The sequence below is a fragment of the Halichoerus grypus genome, chromosome 14 (assembly GCF_964656455.1).
Source record: "Halichoerus grypus chromosome 14, mHalGry1.hap1.1, whole genome shotgun sequence".
In the NCBI taxonomy this organism is placed as follows: Eukaryota; Metazoa; Chordata; class Mammalia; order Carnivora; family Phocidae; genus Halichoerus; species Halichoerus grypus.
The window spans coordinates 46,089,112-46,104,903 of record NC_135725.1 but is presented as its reverse complement, the minus strand read 5'-3'; the positions used below and the strand labels follow the sequence as shown (position 1 = coordinate 46,104,903).

General features: G+C 40.9%; 1 long non-coding RNA gene and 1 other non-coding gene across 6 annotated transcripts in view; both read right to left on the bottom strand.

The window, feature by feature from the left end:
* LOC118529696 (uncharacterized) overlaps nt 1–15,792 on the bottom strand; it is a 406,664-nt gene that overhangs the window by 332,152 nt on the left and 58,720 nt on the right. For 4 of the 5 annotated variants that reach the window (XR_013443636.1, XR_013443637.1, XR_013443639.1 and 1 more), the window contains one exon: nt 15,376–15,551. This is a non-coding gene — a long non-coding RNA (uncharacterized LOC118529696). Of the gene's footprint in view, nt 1–13,958; nt 14,030–15,375; nt 15,552–15,792 lie in introns of those variants that run through there. The other variant, XR_013443638.1, reaches the window with a different exon arrangement.
* Nucleotides 15,056–15,162, bottom strand: LOC118529747 (U6 spliceosomal RNA). The gene has a single exon (XR_004914274.1). It is a non-coding gene; the product is annotated as a U6 spliceosomal RNA (small nuclear RNA).

Sequence of the window (15,792 nt, the reverse complement as noted above, 5' to 3'; positions counted from 1 at the left end):
CTGCTGAGACTCTTTTAAGGCACCCACAGCTGGACTCTGGGGAGACACACCATGGCTGTGTTTGCGGCATGCAGGTAGTGTCAACCTGCATCTCACCCTTGAACTTCCCATGGTTCAGAATGGTGACACGGGTGAGAAGCAAGTGAAAACAGGGGTGAGGGAATGGAGAGGGAATGGTGTGACACGGAGAAGCAAGAGAGAGGAAACTGCCTTGAATGAATCTAAAACCCACAAACTATTCCAGAGCATAGAAAACGACAGAATGCTTCCCTTTGTTTTACAAAGCCAGATAAACATGATATCAAAATGACACAAATAACACCAACAACAATAAAGACTCCAGGTTAATCCTACTTATTAAGATAGATATGAAAAATCCTAAACACTAGCAGATATAATTCAGCAGTTAATCAAAGAAATGATATACTACAACCAAATGAAGTATTCCCCACAAATGCAAATATGACTTAGTATTAGGAAATCAGTATGTGTGTGTGATATCCGCTGTTGGAATAGGTGTATGATTATTTCAAAGGATAATGACAAGATAGCAATAAAATTCCATTCTAATTCCTTATTTAAAAAAAAAATCACTTCGCAAACCAGGAATAGAAGGATGCTTCCTTAACGTGAGGAAGAATATTTAATTTAAACCAATAGCCAGCCATTTTCTTGACAGCAAAGTAAGGACTGGAGGCATTCCCATTAACAATAGGAATAAGATAAAGATTCCCTCCATCCCATTATTATATAATACTGTCTTTAAAGTCCTGAACACTATATTAATATTTGAAAAAGAAAAGAGATTCTAGTTATTGAAAATGAAGAGACAACATAATAACTATATATCAATAATACATCATGTAACCTTAAAACTACAAAGCATCTATTGAAAAATTATTAAAGTACAGATTTGAGATAAAAATATAAACTGAAATATTTATTGCATATCAGCAAGAGTATATTTTAAATAGAAAAACAACAAAACGGTCCTATTCACTATTTTAACAACCAAAGGGATACAAAATTGTAGGGATAAGTTTATGTGCGTGATCTATATGAAAAGAATTGCAAAACCTGGCTATGGGACATCAAATAGAAAAACATATGATGTTCCTGGATGGGAAAAATGAATATTGTAAATATGTCAAATTAATTTATAGGTCTAAATGCAATCCAAATCTCAATGGGATTTTTAAAATATTTGACAGTGTGATGATAAAATTCATTTGGAGGCAAAAATACACGTGAAATGCCAAAAAAGGCCATAAAGAGGAAGAATCGTCAATGAACATGGGCCCTACCAGCTATAAATTTTCGGGCCATCATAAAAAAAATAGTGTGACTAAAATTTCAGAAAAAAATTAAATTAAATCTTTCCTGAAGACAACACTGCGGCAAAGTCCAGGTGGTAAGAAGTGATCAAAACCTGGAAACAGAGAGACAAGCATTTTTGTGGTCCTTTTGTGAATAAAGACATTCCAAATCTAAAAGCTGTTGAAGAAAATACAAAGATGAAAGCTTGGAAGGTTGAATTGAAAGGAAAATGTGAGGCTTCTGTAAGTCAAAGAATAGAATGATCACAACCAAATACAGACCCAAAACACCGAGAAGAAAATTTGCTACAAGTAAGACAGACAAGGTATTTGCATCCATCCATCATGAACTCAGAATTCAGACAATTCTTTAGGAAACATAGTAAAATCTTCATGGAACAATGGATACAGAATATAAACATCTGGATAACTCCAGTAAAACATACAACAATTTCAGTGTCAGTATTCATTTTTAAAAGTTGAATTAGGGAGATATAGGCCCCCAGTTATGCAATGAGTACATCACGGGAATAAAAAGTATAATACTGTAATTGGGATGTAATGGTTCAGATGGTGGCTATACTTGAAGTGAACGTAGCACGATGTATAAACTTGTCAAATCACTAAGTTGTACACCTGAAATTAATGTAACATTGTGTGTCAACTATACTCACATAAGAAAAGAAACAGAAAAAAAGGACTAAATAAACAAAATGCTATCATTCCATTAAATTAGCAAATGTCAAAAAGTGATAATATTCAGTCTGTGAGGTATGGCATTTTCATACACCAATGGGATTGCAAATTGTTACAATCTCTTTAATAAAAGAATTTAACCATTAAAATCAAAAATCTTAAAATAGACTTTGGTGCAGTAATTCCATTTCTAGGCATTTATCCTTAAAAAAATATTAGGGTTGTACAAAAAGACTTTTTTATAAGCAAGTTTAATTCATCATTATTTATGACAAAAAGAAATGTGTATTGGGAAAACACAGACTCAGAAATGCTAGGTGTTTAATGTGGTTGGAAATCACTAGAGTCCAAGTTGTGGGAGAGAGCAATGGAGAAGAATTTGGGAGCAGGTCATGTAGGGCCTCTTGTTTAAGAAGTTTATACTTTGTCCTTGGAGCAAAGAGGAGGCAATGGATATGTTTAGGGGTGGGTGTCAAGATGACAAATGGGTCTTAGGAGGGAGTGCTGTGACATCATGGAGGATGAGCCAACGTAGGGACAGACTGACAACAGGAGGACCTGACAAAAGGTAGTTGAAACATTGCAGGTGAGAGGATCTAAAAGTGAGGATAAAAGTAAGGATAAAAAGGAATATCTGAAGGAAAGGACATTTTGAAGTAGAATCCAAAGTATTTGGCCATCAGTTAGATATGTATTAAGCAGAAGAGGAATAAACGCAAATATAAGGTTTTTGCTTTTAAAAACAAGGGTGTACCACCATACCACTGATCAAGACTGGGCTTTCTTGAGGAGCTGGCATAGTGAGGATCACAAGTTTGATTTAGGATATATTAAGAATTAAGTCATATACTGACCATGGATCACTGGATTGCAAGAAACAAACTCACTCAGACATGTGCAAGTAACAAGGAATTTACTGTGAAAAAAAGATTCAAATGTAAGATGTGTGAGATCAGAGACCACATTTTTCTTATTCAGCAAAATATTTCTGGCCCATAGCAAAGTTCCTGATGTAAGTAGGTTATCAAACAATATTTGAGAAATGAATGACTGAATTTCAAGGACTACAATGAAGGCAACACAACAGGGTCTCATTGGCACCAGAAAAGTCTTGGGCAACCACCTGTTCCATATCGATCTCTCTGAAATCCTATTGCACTTTGCTTGGCTTCACTTTGCACATTTGCCCCATTCTCCAGATTCTCTCTCTATACTGGCTTCCTCTGCTTATTTATCAACTGGATAAGGTCTCAAGCCCTGTATCACCTTATAGTTGCAGGGCTTTCTGGCCGAGGATTTCCAGGCAAGGGAAACTGAGTGGCCTGGCTTAGAACAGGTAGCCCCTCTGGTAAAATCAGCTATGGCCTGAGGGAAGAGGTCACATGGTGATCTGCATGGCTACCCCTGATGGGCTGCAGGAAGGCACATTCTCTAAGAAGGGGGTGTTGGCAGACAGAAAGTGACTGTACCTCTAATACAAGGCTGCCGCCAATCACCAGGTATAGCTGAGAATATGGGACTTACATTTTGGACAGGGTGGCTGGAGATTTTGGAGTCATCAGCAAATAGATGGTGGTTGAAGTCATTGGTCTAGATGAAACCACCTCGGTATGTAGAATAATGAGTATGTAGAAGTGATTAAAAAAAACAAACAAACTGGGCTACAAGAAACAGAGGGGAAGAGTCAATGAATGGCAGAAGTCATTGTCAGAGAAAGATTAAAAAAAAAAAACAGGAGAGACTTTGAGGAAAGAGAATATTAAGAAATAAAAAACAATTTCATCTTAATTTTTAAAAAGGATGTTCTGATAGTTTCATAAGCCTGCCAGTTGAGGGAAAAGGTAGATACAGTGCTCTGAGTGTCAGCCAGGCATTGGTCATCTTTCATGACATCATTTGGGACAAGATAGAGAAATAAACACTGGATAAAATTCAGCTGGGAGGATTATCAATCAGGCAATGAAGAACCCCAAAGGGATATAATGCAAAGGAAACTCTAATGTAAGCTGAAAGGCTCTAATGCAGTCTTGTCTTTGTGAACTTTTTATAAACTGTGTGGATGTAAACAAGAATGATTTATTTATCCAATTTATGAATAGCACAAAAGTGGAAAGAATCACAAGAAACTGGTGTGGCAGGGTGAGGGTCCTACCTGAATTCAGTGGAAAAGAGGAGGATAACTTGGCAACTTACTGAAGCCCTTGATTTCCAACCCACACCTCAGTCAAATTCCTGCTGATGGTATGGAAACAGAAAATTCACATTTGTAACCCTTTCTCCAGGACATACTGCTTCCCGGCACTGTCCATGGAACACTGAGAACACTGACTTAAACCTCTAATGGGTTCGGTTTCTGAATCTGTAAAGTGAGAGTTCACCAAAATAATCCCTAAGGTCTTTTCCAGCTAGAACATTTGCATCTGTGCACATGTAAGGAGGATGTGGATTTCCACAGAGGGTTTACCCAACATCTAACTGCTGCCCTCAGTCCTTGCACTGGGCGTTTGAATACCTTCATGACACCCCATAGTAAGCATTTCCATTCTGTGATCAATCCTCATTCTGTGAAGCTATGTGGTAGTTTTCAAAGGATGCTTAAAATGTAAAAACACATTTATATAAAATTAATTGGATAAGTGGACAAATATAACCTTAGGTCTCAGACACTGAAAGGCTCAATGGCATGTTACACACATGGTTTCTTTCTCAAATTTAGCCTTATCTGTTTACCTAACTCCCAAATTCACCCTTAAATGTCTGATTTTATTCTCAATGGAAAGAGAAACCAGTGTGCTGGGATATGATCTAGGCAGGAATTAAAAACAAGTGATAATGAATGTGCATCATGGGTGTTTTTCTTAGAGCCATGGGTGAAGTATATTTCCCACCATAAGACAGGCTTAATGAAGCAGTGAGTGGAAGGCTAAAGTAGGGCCATTAACATCTCATCTCTCGGTGGAGAGGCTGGTTATCCAAAGACACTATGCAATAAAACCAGTTAGGACTAAGTTCCATGTCTATAGTCCCGGTAATCTCATCTAGTGATGGAAAAGCGCAGATCATGCCTCATTCCACAAATATTTACTGAGTTCCTACTATGCTCCAAACACTTTTCTGAAGAACCTCAAAGCTTGGTGAGAAAGACAGAATGAGTAGTTATAAAATAATAGCATAGTGATGCTTAACTACAGTGATACATACAACCACTATGGGAGCATAGAGGAAGGACACCCATCCCTCCCTTCAGGAAGAGGAAAAACCAGGACGCCTGGGTGGCTCAGTCGGTTAAGCGTCTGCCTTAGGCTTAGATCATGATCCCAGGGTGCTGGGATTGAACCCCGTGTGGGGTTCCCTGCTCAATGGAGAGCCTACTTCTCCTTTTCACTCTGCCTGCCACTCCCCCTGCGTGTGCTCTCTCTCTCTGTCAAATAAATTTAAAAAATCTTAAAAAAAAAAAAAAGGAAAGGGAAAAACCTGGAAAGACTTTTTAGAGTAGGTAGCAAGAAGCCAAAAAGCCAAAACTTGAAAAATGAGGCTAGGAAATATAGCCAGGTGTCCATGGGCAAAAAGAGCCCAAGAAAGGATGTTCTTGGCAGTTATGAGCTTAAGCAGTTACACACACTGGACATGATGTATGTAGAAGCTGCAAGGACAGAGAACAAATCAGGGAGGGGAGGTTGGTGATGAAGGCAGTGACAAAAGTGTGAGGCCCCACTGGGGAATTTGGACTTTATCCTATAGGAAATGGAGAGTCTCTGAGGGGTCAAAAGCATCGAGTGACCTTTATAGCTGACATCTGGAGGAGGGATCTGATGGAGCTGAAACCAGAGGCAGGAGGACCAGTTATAATGACCACTGATGAGCCAGAGATGATTGCGGCCAATCTAGAAACCTGATGGTAGGGATGGAAAAAGGGAATCATTAAAAAAAATATTTAAGGGCACCTGGGTGGCTCAGTCGGTTAAACATCTGCCTTCAGCTCGGGTCATGATCTCAGGGTCCTGGGATGGAGCCCCACGTCAGGCTCCACGCTGAGCGTGGAGTCTGCTTGTCCCTCTCCCTCTGCTCCTCCCCCGCTTGCATGCACGCGCACTCTCTCTCTCTCAAAGAAATGAATAAATCTTAAAAAAAAAAAAAAGGAAATGAGATTGGACAACAGACTATACATTTCAGGAGGACAAGGACTGTATCTATATTATTCACCCACAATGTCCTCAACACCTAGATCAGTGTCTGTGCTTGTAAACCCTGAATAAATATTATTTTGAATGAATGTGGAAGGGCCACTAGAAGGATGGATCCTTAGATGAGAAAGATTTGAGCATGTTTACAAGCTGAGAGGAATAAGCAACTGGGGAAGGAAATGAAGTTATAACAGAGGAAAGGTACGCTTGATACAGTGAAGAGATCCAAATATGCCACCCCCAAAGAGGCCACGTTGGCATAAGGATTATTTCAAGCTGACAGCAACTGAGAATCAACAGATGCAGGAAGAGTTCTCTGCCCTCTTCTTATCGGCCTAAAAAACAGGGCATAAATTTCTCTTTGTGAAGCTGCCCCCATCACCATCAGGAAGAGAAGAGCAATTCTTACCATCAGAGATAGACAATCAATAGCAAGATGAGTTTTCATAAACAAACTTTACTAAAATAACCTTTATATTCTATTAATTCCCCCCATAGATTTCACTCCTTGACGCTCAATCTTCTCTTGATGCTCAAACCTCCTTTCCTTCATTAAAATGGTATATAAGCCCCCAATAGAGTCCAATAGCTTTCTTGAATTTCAATTCTTTTCCATGAACGCTTGTGCAAATAAATATTCATAAAATATTGTGCCTTACTCCTGTTAATTTGTCTTTTGTTAGTTTATTTTGCATGCCTCCAGGCCCGAACCCAAGAGGGGTAAAGGCAAGGTTGTTCCTCCCCAACAACAGCCAAGGCTCTAAAGAGGGTGAGAGGGATAGGGTCAAGGGTGAAGGTCATTTCACAAAAGGTGCAACATCACATGCCTTGAGACAAGAGAAAAGTTGCTGAGGATGGGTAATAAATAAAAGTGTTTATGGAGAAAATACTGGGAAGTTGAAGGAGGTTATGCCTTATGGGCTCTCATATCTTTGAACTGGTAAGAGGCGGTCTGAGAAATACTCCTCACCTCTGATCCTGCATTACTCTCCTTGAACCAACTGAGCCAGAAAGGCTGGGCTTTGCTTTCCCTCTCTGTCAGATCCTGGGTTGTGCCCCTCTAAGTATAATTGAGACCCACAAGCCTGGCACTTTGTGTATGTGTATATGTGTAACAGTTTATTTTAACATAAAATAATTCATGCATATGGCTAAAAATAAAAGACACAGAATGATATAAAATAATGAATAAAGTAGTCACCGAATGTGTTGCAAAACAAGGGTGTGCATGCTTGGAGGGAGATGAGTCGGATATACATATAACTAGTTTTTCAAACAAGTCTTAACTCAAAACTTTATTTGAGGCCTGGCACTTTATTAAATAAAATGTTGAAAAAGTTCAGAAACTGTTTTACCAAAAAAGCCTAATTCAAGACTTGCTATATATACTATGAAACTCAGTGCTCCTTTTGTCCTTTACTTCTACTCTTTTCCCTTAAGATGAATTCTCTATTATGAGGACTTTTAGTTCCTCAAATAAATAGAGTCCTGCTAGTCTTCTCTAGCAGTTGTGCAGACATGTCCAGGCTTGACTGAATCTCAGGGCAGGGGAAAAAAAAAAAAAACTGGCTTTAAGCAGGGTCTCCTGTTACGCAAATTTACAAAAATATTTCACGTCATAGACCCATCGATTCACTCATGTAGAGGGGAGTCAAAAAAGTTTAAATGCACAAAAGACTATAAAAGGAAGTGAGCAATATGAAACAGCAAATGAGAAACCACACAATGTGTACATTATTCATCTGATCTGGGTGAGAAAGAATCATGACTAATAAAAAAAATGAACACCATTACCCTCAAAAGGCGCTAATCAAAGAAAATGTAGTTCTGTTATTTTTCTACCGCTGATTTAACCTTAGGGGACCAGTTTTGGTCCAACCCAGGAAACTTGACCCAATTCAGGAACTCAGAGAGTCTCTTCAGATAACTGAGTCTATTTTGGATAATGCTGAGTCTTTCGCATTTTCTCCCCCTTCTTTTGCTCTTCCCTAAGACAGCACATGGCTGTAGAGGGTGACTGTGCTATACATCTCATGGTGGATTGTAAAGGAGAGGCAGAGCCCTTGGATTCACACAATGTCTTCTAGATCAAGGCTTCTGGAACTTAAATGTGATGTGAATAATCTGTGTACCTTGTTACGGTACAGATTCTCATTCACAGAGTCTGGGGTGATAACCCAAGACTCTGCACATCTGACAAGATCCCAGGTAATATTGATGCTGCTGGTCTCTGGATACATTTCAAGTACTGAGGTCCTAGATCCTTGCAGGTCTCCGATGTCACATGTCTGGTCTGCTTAGCCTCCAGGCCAGCAACCCCTGAGGTATGACCCAGTAGACATTTTGAGATGACATGCTGCCTCTCACAAATGATACCCATAGTCTCAGCCATCTTCCTTCAGTTACAAAGTCTTGGCATAGGGGCTTCTTTGACACCGCACAGCTCTGGGGCTCTCTCAGAACATGCGCACCTACTCACTAAGACGTGAGGGAACGTCTGGGTTCCCTAAACACCAGACAAGTCATGGAGCACCTCACAGAGTACAACTTCACACTCCTCAATCACCTTCCACCACTCTGTGTCATAGTGGAAGAGGTCACACGTGAGATCTCTTCAGGCTCACAGCTTTCCTCTAGCATCACGTCGGAAGCCATTGTAGGGGAGGAAAAATTCCCTTTCTTTCTACTCTGCGGGGTTCTCCCTCTGAGGCCATGTAAATTGGTTGACAAAAGACAGATTAATGAAAGAAAAGCATACACATTTATTTAATATAAATTTTATGTAACACCGGAGCCTTCATAAGGAAATGAAGACCCAAAGGAACAGTGAAACTTGTGCATGTTTATATGAGGGAAGATGTAATAGGACAAAAGGGTATGAGCTAAAGGTAGTAAGCTGCGGGGGAAACTTAGCAAATTCTGTTCATCCAGATTCTTCTCATCACCCTTCGTCTGCAGAGACAAGCTTGCTCCTTTCCTCCCGGCATAGGGAAGACACCTCTCACATGAGGGTTTAAGGACCTGCTTGGGTAGAGACGCGGGAGGTCTGAGAGTCCTTCCTGCTTCTGCCATTTCTCAAACTGCTTCATCTTAAAATGTTCATTATGCCCAGGCACCACATGTCGGCGTGACATATTCTGACCCGCATCACTGGCCACCTCTAACTCCCATAATTTTCTCATACCTAGCTGGATATTTCTGAGGTCTCCTATCAGAGTGCAGCTTCAAGAAGGGAAAACAGAATCATAACATGCCTCCGCCTGGCTCCATCTCTGCCTCCCTTCCGTTGCAGCCCACCTGAGCAAGAAGGGCTGGACGTTTTGTTTCCTCTCCATCACATCCTGAGTAATGCCTCCCTGTGACGGTGAAGCCCTAGATTCATATGTTGAATCCCTAATCTGCAATGGGATGGTCCTCACTGGGGCCTTTGGTAGGTAATTAGGTTTCAATGAGGTCAGATGCCATTAGGGCCTTACACAGAGGTGAAGCCTCCAGAGCTCACTCTCCCCCGTGTGAGGATACGGCAAGAAGGAAGTGGGCTGTGAACCAGGAGGAGAGCCCTCACCAAGAAGCCGACCATGAAGGCATCCTGATCTCAGACTTCCCATCTTCAGAACTATGAGAAATGAATGTTTTTTGCTGAAGCCATTCAGTCTACAGTATTCTGCGATAACAGCCCAAACTGACTAAGAAACTCCCTAAGCAGAATCTTGATTGACACTTGATCTGTCGAATGGGAGTTTAAGAAATTTAGAAACTCCCCTATCTGTATTTATTTATTTTGCAAGAACAAATATTTCAATTTGTTTAATAAATGCCTATATTTTTTCTGTGCAAATAAGCATATCATAAGTAAACTAAAATCACACTTCTCTACAAATATAGATCATTAGGTATCTGAAATTTTATGCATTCCATTCCATTTTTCTAAATTGAGGTATAATTGACATATAACTTATATTCGTTTCAGCTGTATAACATGATTCAATATTTGTATACACTGAGAAATCATCACCACAGTAAGTCTAGTTACCAACCATCACCGTAGACAATTATAGAAAAAAATTTTTTTTCTTGTTATGAGAACTTTTAGATTTCATTCTCTTGGCAACTTTCAAGTATACACTACGATATTATTGACTATAGTCACCATGCTGTATATTACATCCTCATGACTTATTTATTTTATAATTGGAAGTTTGTACCTCTTGACCCCTTCACCCATTTTGCCTACCGTCCAACTGCCCTCCCCTCTAACAACCATTGTTCTGTTCTCCTTCTCTATGACAGAAACATTTTTATTTAGAAAAAGTCTTATTTTCAAGACTTGCTATAGACTTTGAAACTCAATGGCTCTTTTTCCTAGGTAGGATTTGTTCTGTCTTCTCCTATAGCAGTGAGCCTTACGGTTTAGCCATGGAGGCAAAAGACTGTACCGGAACATGACTTAGGGAGGAAATAAAACTATATTGGTTTACTATATCGGATACATTATAACTATACTCATACATCTCATAAATACTAATTCACATAGCCCATTTCTGTTCCTCTTTCCCTTCTGACTTAATTGTAATAGAGTGATTACCTTACCTTACACTCTTGTCCTATTTTTGAATTCTAGACCTTTCTAGAGACCCAGCTCACCAGTATAAAGTTGATTGGTATTATGATATTTACAACAGGAGTGTGACAGGTCCAGGGACCAAGGCAAGTGACCGCATCAATATTCTCTTCCAGAGTGAGCCTTCATTCCGTAGAGAGAGCACCTGTTCTGCCCAGACCAGATCCTGTGAACTGACACTTAACAGCTCTGGTGGTACTCTGGTCATTGTCACTGCCGCTGCCCTGGATGATAAGGAGCTTTTTGTTGTTAAAGGCTTTATCCATTAAAAAATAGCTGGGTATTGATTACCTAGGCCCTCTGATTTCTGTAAGGTCAGGATTAATCTGTTGTAAGGGGAAAGTCTTTTCTCCTTGTATAGAATGTCCTTTCCCCACTGTCTGCCTTGAAAATTCCTACTCAGTTTTTAAAACCCACCTGTAATGTTGCTGACTCTGTGTGGCCTTCTCTGAGTCCTTCCCTGCACCCAGAAAGACTAAAGTTCTCTGTTATGTGCCATTGCTCTAGCTTGTAAGCACCCTTATTGTCACACCATTCACGGTGAGTCAGGAGTATTTGCCCCCACATCGGTCTCCCTTACAGAATTTTCTGTATTGTTCACACCAGTCCACAGTCTGGCACACAGATGATCAATAAGCATTTGTTGACTGAGTGACTGGTTGAAAGAATAAGTGAGTGGGTCTCAAGTTCCAGTGCCCAAGGCCCCATAGGTAGTAAGAAGTAATGCTGGAATTCTACGATGGACTGGGACCCCCAGGCCCAGTTTGGCCTGCCGCCACACTGCCTTGCACTTTTGGACTTTCAGATTGAGGAAGCTTGTCGTCTACTTACGATAAATAGGAGTGAACTTGAGCCTTCCATATTTTTCCAGTCCTCTCTCTCCTCCCTGCCCCCACTTTGGTGAAGAGTAGATTTCCCAGAATTGCCACTGGAACTTAGTTTTTGGGTGAGTGTTAGCAAAATAACACAATGAACTATCATCAGGCTGAGCCCTAAAGAGTCAAGAGCAGGAAAGAACTTTTCTTGAAGTCTTCTTTTAAGAATCACTGGCATATCTCCTATGTCTATTGTGTGCTTGACATACTGGTAAGATTTTGCATACTTTCATTTAATCATGACAACTACCCTTTGAGAGAAGCCTTCCTGGAATGGGGAACTGAGACTCCTGAGATCATGCTAACTGCCCAAGGCCACATTGGTTTTAACAGTAGCCAAACTGCGACCCAAGCCTGCACGGGCATGCCTGATGTCAAAATCTACTCTCTTAAGGTCATGGAGTCCACATGGAATACGCCAGTAAGGAAGAGGAAAGGGGAATGAATTAGGAATTGGTATTTATTAGGGTAATGGATACCTGTCAGGCTTTGTAGCCACCCAACATCTTTGAGCACCTTTCCCGTATTTGGGTAATTTTCCACATGAAGAGTCCCACCCTCCCAAAGGTGGAAACCAGACATTTGCACCGGTGCAAAAAGGGAAAATGCCACTCAATACACACACAAGGACTGACTGAATAAGTGAACAGACCTCACAAAAATAGAAGCAGTTGCACATTCACTGGTCCCTATCACCCACTGCATTCTGTTAAACTCATTAAATGGGTGCCTGGGTGGCTCAGTTGGTTAAACTCATTAAACAAGGAGGCCAATAGAGAGGAGTGACTCTAACACCCTGGCGGCCAACATAAGCAGACCAAAATCTACACCTTAACCTTCACAAATGCCTCAAGGTTATGAAATCAAAATACTAAAGACAGCCAACCATAAACAGCCAAACAGGCTTTAAGCTATAGCCAATCACATAATTTCTACACTTTCTCTATTAAGTTTTTCCCCTGGCCTCTGTGGGCAGAGTGCTCCTAACCACTTCCCATTTGGCACTGCCCAATTCAAATCAATTCTTGCTCAAGGAAACTCTTAAACATGTTTCATATACCTCAGTTTGTTTTTCAGCAGTTCTAAGGCATTTGCACAAAGATTAACAAGGCCAGACAGGAGAATCCCAGAGAGTGACCTTAGTCTTGGGCCACGGGGCTTATGAAGTACATGATTAGAAAAGCACTGGCCCTCTCATCAGGTAATTAGGGGTCAGTGGGCTGTAGTAACATGGCATGGTAGAAAACTGGCTCCAGCCCTACCCTCATCTTTCATGGCTTTGGGGAACATCAGGCCTTCCTCTGGTATAACGTGGAAGCTGGGGACCAAGGCTCACAGTTGTAGTTGTAGGATACGGTAAACTATTGCTTGAACCCCAGCAACCAAGCAGCATTCAAGACTGCAGAAGTACCAGCCCTTCCCTGGGTATGATCAGAGGGCTAGCGTCTGAGCCTCATGGCTGGCCAGAGTTGACTGCCTTAAGCCACTGGGCTATAGCCAGTTTCCAGCAAGTTTCCAGGGGAGGAACTCATGGTGTTGAAGGCAACCTGCAGAGAGCGTCAGTCTTAGACAAATTACCCCTTTCTCTCCCTTGCTTTCCCAGCCTCCCTTGCAGTAAGGGCACAGGTGTGTGATCCAGGCTCTGCTGGGCAGACACGCCCATGTGAGATTTGATTTAGAAGAGAGCAGGGTGAGCATACAGGAGCATGAAACACATTTCCTGCGGTGGCCAATAACACAGGCCTCTGTTTCTGGGAACAACGGGGGTGGCAATTCTGGAATCCAGGGCCCAAAATCAGCTTTGCTTTTTATGATATCTGTGCCTAGAAAAGGCTGCAAGAGGGCAGCCTCTGATACAAACTCATGGGTAGTTTGATATTGTTTCTATCCATGTGCCCTCCAGTGGATCCAGCCCTCCCAGAAATTCTCTGAGCTACCTAATGACCTGCAATAAATTCATCCTCTGCTTCAACGAGCTGAAGCAGGTGCTATTGTTTAAAACCCAGAAGTAGAGTGATCACTGATCATCTATTTTGTGCCAGGCACTGTGCTCAGCACTGTCCCATTCTTCATCCCATTGGATTCTGACACACAACCTACAGGACAAATACAATTTGAAGAGCTAAAGAAAAAGGGGGTAAAGTTTGGGCTGAGGCTGACAAGATCGACCCTCCAGAGATCATGAGGGCTCCTGTCTGTCAGCTGTTGAGTGTGCCTTCCCCCATAAGCATGCACACCCCAAGTTGTAGGTGAGATGAGCACCACGTACCTGGCTGCAGATGTGGGGGTGGCAGCTTCCACAGACCTTTCCACGAGGTTCTTCTCTGCAATCCCATGCTGGCAGCCAGACGCACAAAGTGTTTTAGATTCTCCCACAAGCTCTGACTTACCGTGTGTATTAACAGTGCTTCCGAGAAAGTGCCTAGAGATTGTTCTCTGACCCAGGGACCACCCTCCCCCGGCCCCCACCCAGGCCTTCCTTTGCAACTCCCCACAGTCATGCAAGCTCTAATCCCTCAACCAAAGTCATGATTTCCAAAATACACAGCTCCTCTTCCCCTGCCTGGACTGTGACTGATATGATTGGTACAATGAAAAGTGGGATGGGAAATACCGTGTATGGTAAAGATAAATCTCAAACGCATTTTGTTCAAAGCAAACTAGAATAATGGAAAAACCCTGAGCTTCAGGAATCATAAAGAGTCGGGTTATAATCTCAGCTTTGCCTCTTGTAGCTCTATAATGTTCAGTAAATTAATTACTAAACATCTCTGAGCCTCCATTGTCTCATTTCAAAATGGGCATGATATTTGCTTCATGGGCTTGGTGATGATTAAATAAGAATGTTTTAAAGTGTTGAGAACATAATAGATTCAAATCTCAGGCCCTTTCCATTTTGTGACCAATGTTTAGAAATCAAATATAATGAGGATGTGTGTTTGTTGCCCATTTTAACTGAGAATTCTTGGTTTTTTTAAAGATTTATTTATTTATTTGGGAGAGAGAGAGGGCACACATGAGTGGGGGGAGGGGCAGAGGGAGAAGGAGAAAGAGAATCTCAAGCAGACTCTAAGCCAAGTATGGAGCCCAACATGGGGCTCGATCTCATGACCCTGAGATCATGACCTGAGCCAAAGCCAAGAGTCGGACACTTAACCGACTGAGCCACACAGGCACCCCAAGAATTCTTGTTTTTAATAGTTATTTATAGGACTTGCAAGGTAAAAATGAATACCTTTATAAAACCCAAAGCTTTAAATAATATATATCAAAACAGAATTGCGATCACTCTAGATTTGCTCTCAAATTGGTTTTCAAAAGTATTCTGTATTATGTTTCTTTTATTTTTTATTGATTTATTTTTTAAATACGGAATGCTTCACAAATTTGCGTGTCATCCTTGTGCAGGGACCATGCTAATCTTCTCTGTATCATTCCAATTTTAGCGTACGTGCTGCCGAAGCAAGCACTGTACTATGTGTCTTTTAATATACTTCAGAGAAAAGGGTAAGTTTTCACAGGCTATGGGTTTTTAAGTTTTCAGAAAGTAAAAATTTCATTTTTCACATTTATAAATAGGAAAAAATGTTAGACATAGCATATATTTGATTGATAACTCATTGCTGGTGGCACATTTAAACAATAAAATACAAGAAAAGGAGCTAAGAGTTCATTGTACTCACATGGAGAGGCTCATCAGTAGCTTTGAAAATAGTTTCACCAAGGGCATGGTTCTCCCAGTCTACGACCCCAAGGATGACTTGGCTCTTTGGGTCTCAGTTTCCTCATCAGTTACTACAAAGGCGGCTTCCTGTGGAGTCTTCCAAGTTCTAGCATTCTGGAACCATGAATGTGAGCTCTGTTGGCAATAAATAACATTTACTCAGTTATTCCTCCTCCTCACCAAATGAGAAAAGCAGGTGATAATTAGATTCTTCCCAACCCTCGAATGTGATAATTTAAAAGAATAATAATAGCATGGTATGTGGAATAAGGCATTTTTATATCCAGTATATAATTCAATCCTCACAATCCCAATAACACAAAATTATTCTTGTTCCCTTTTGCAGACCAGGAAATTGAGGCAGAGAAAAAGCTAA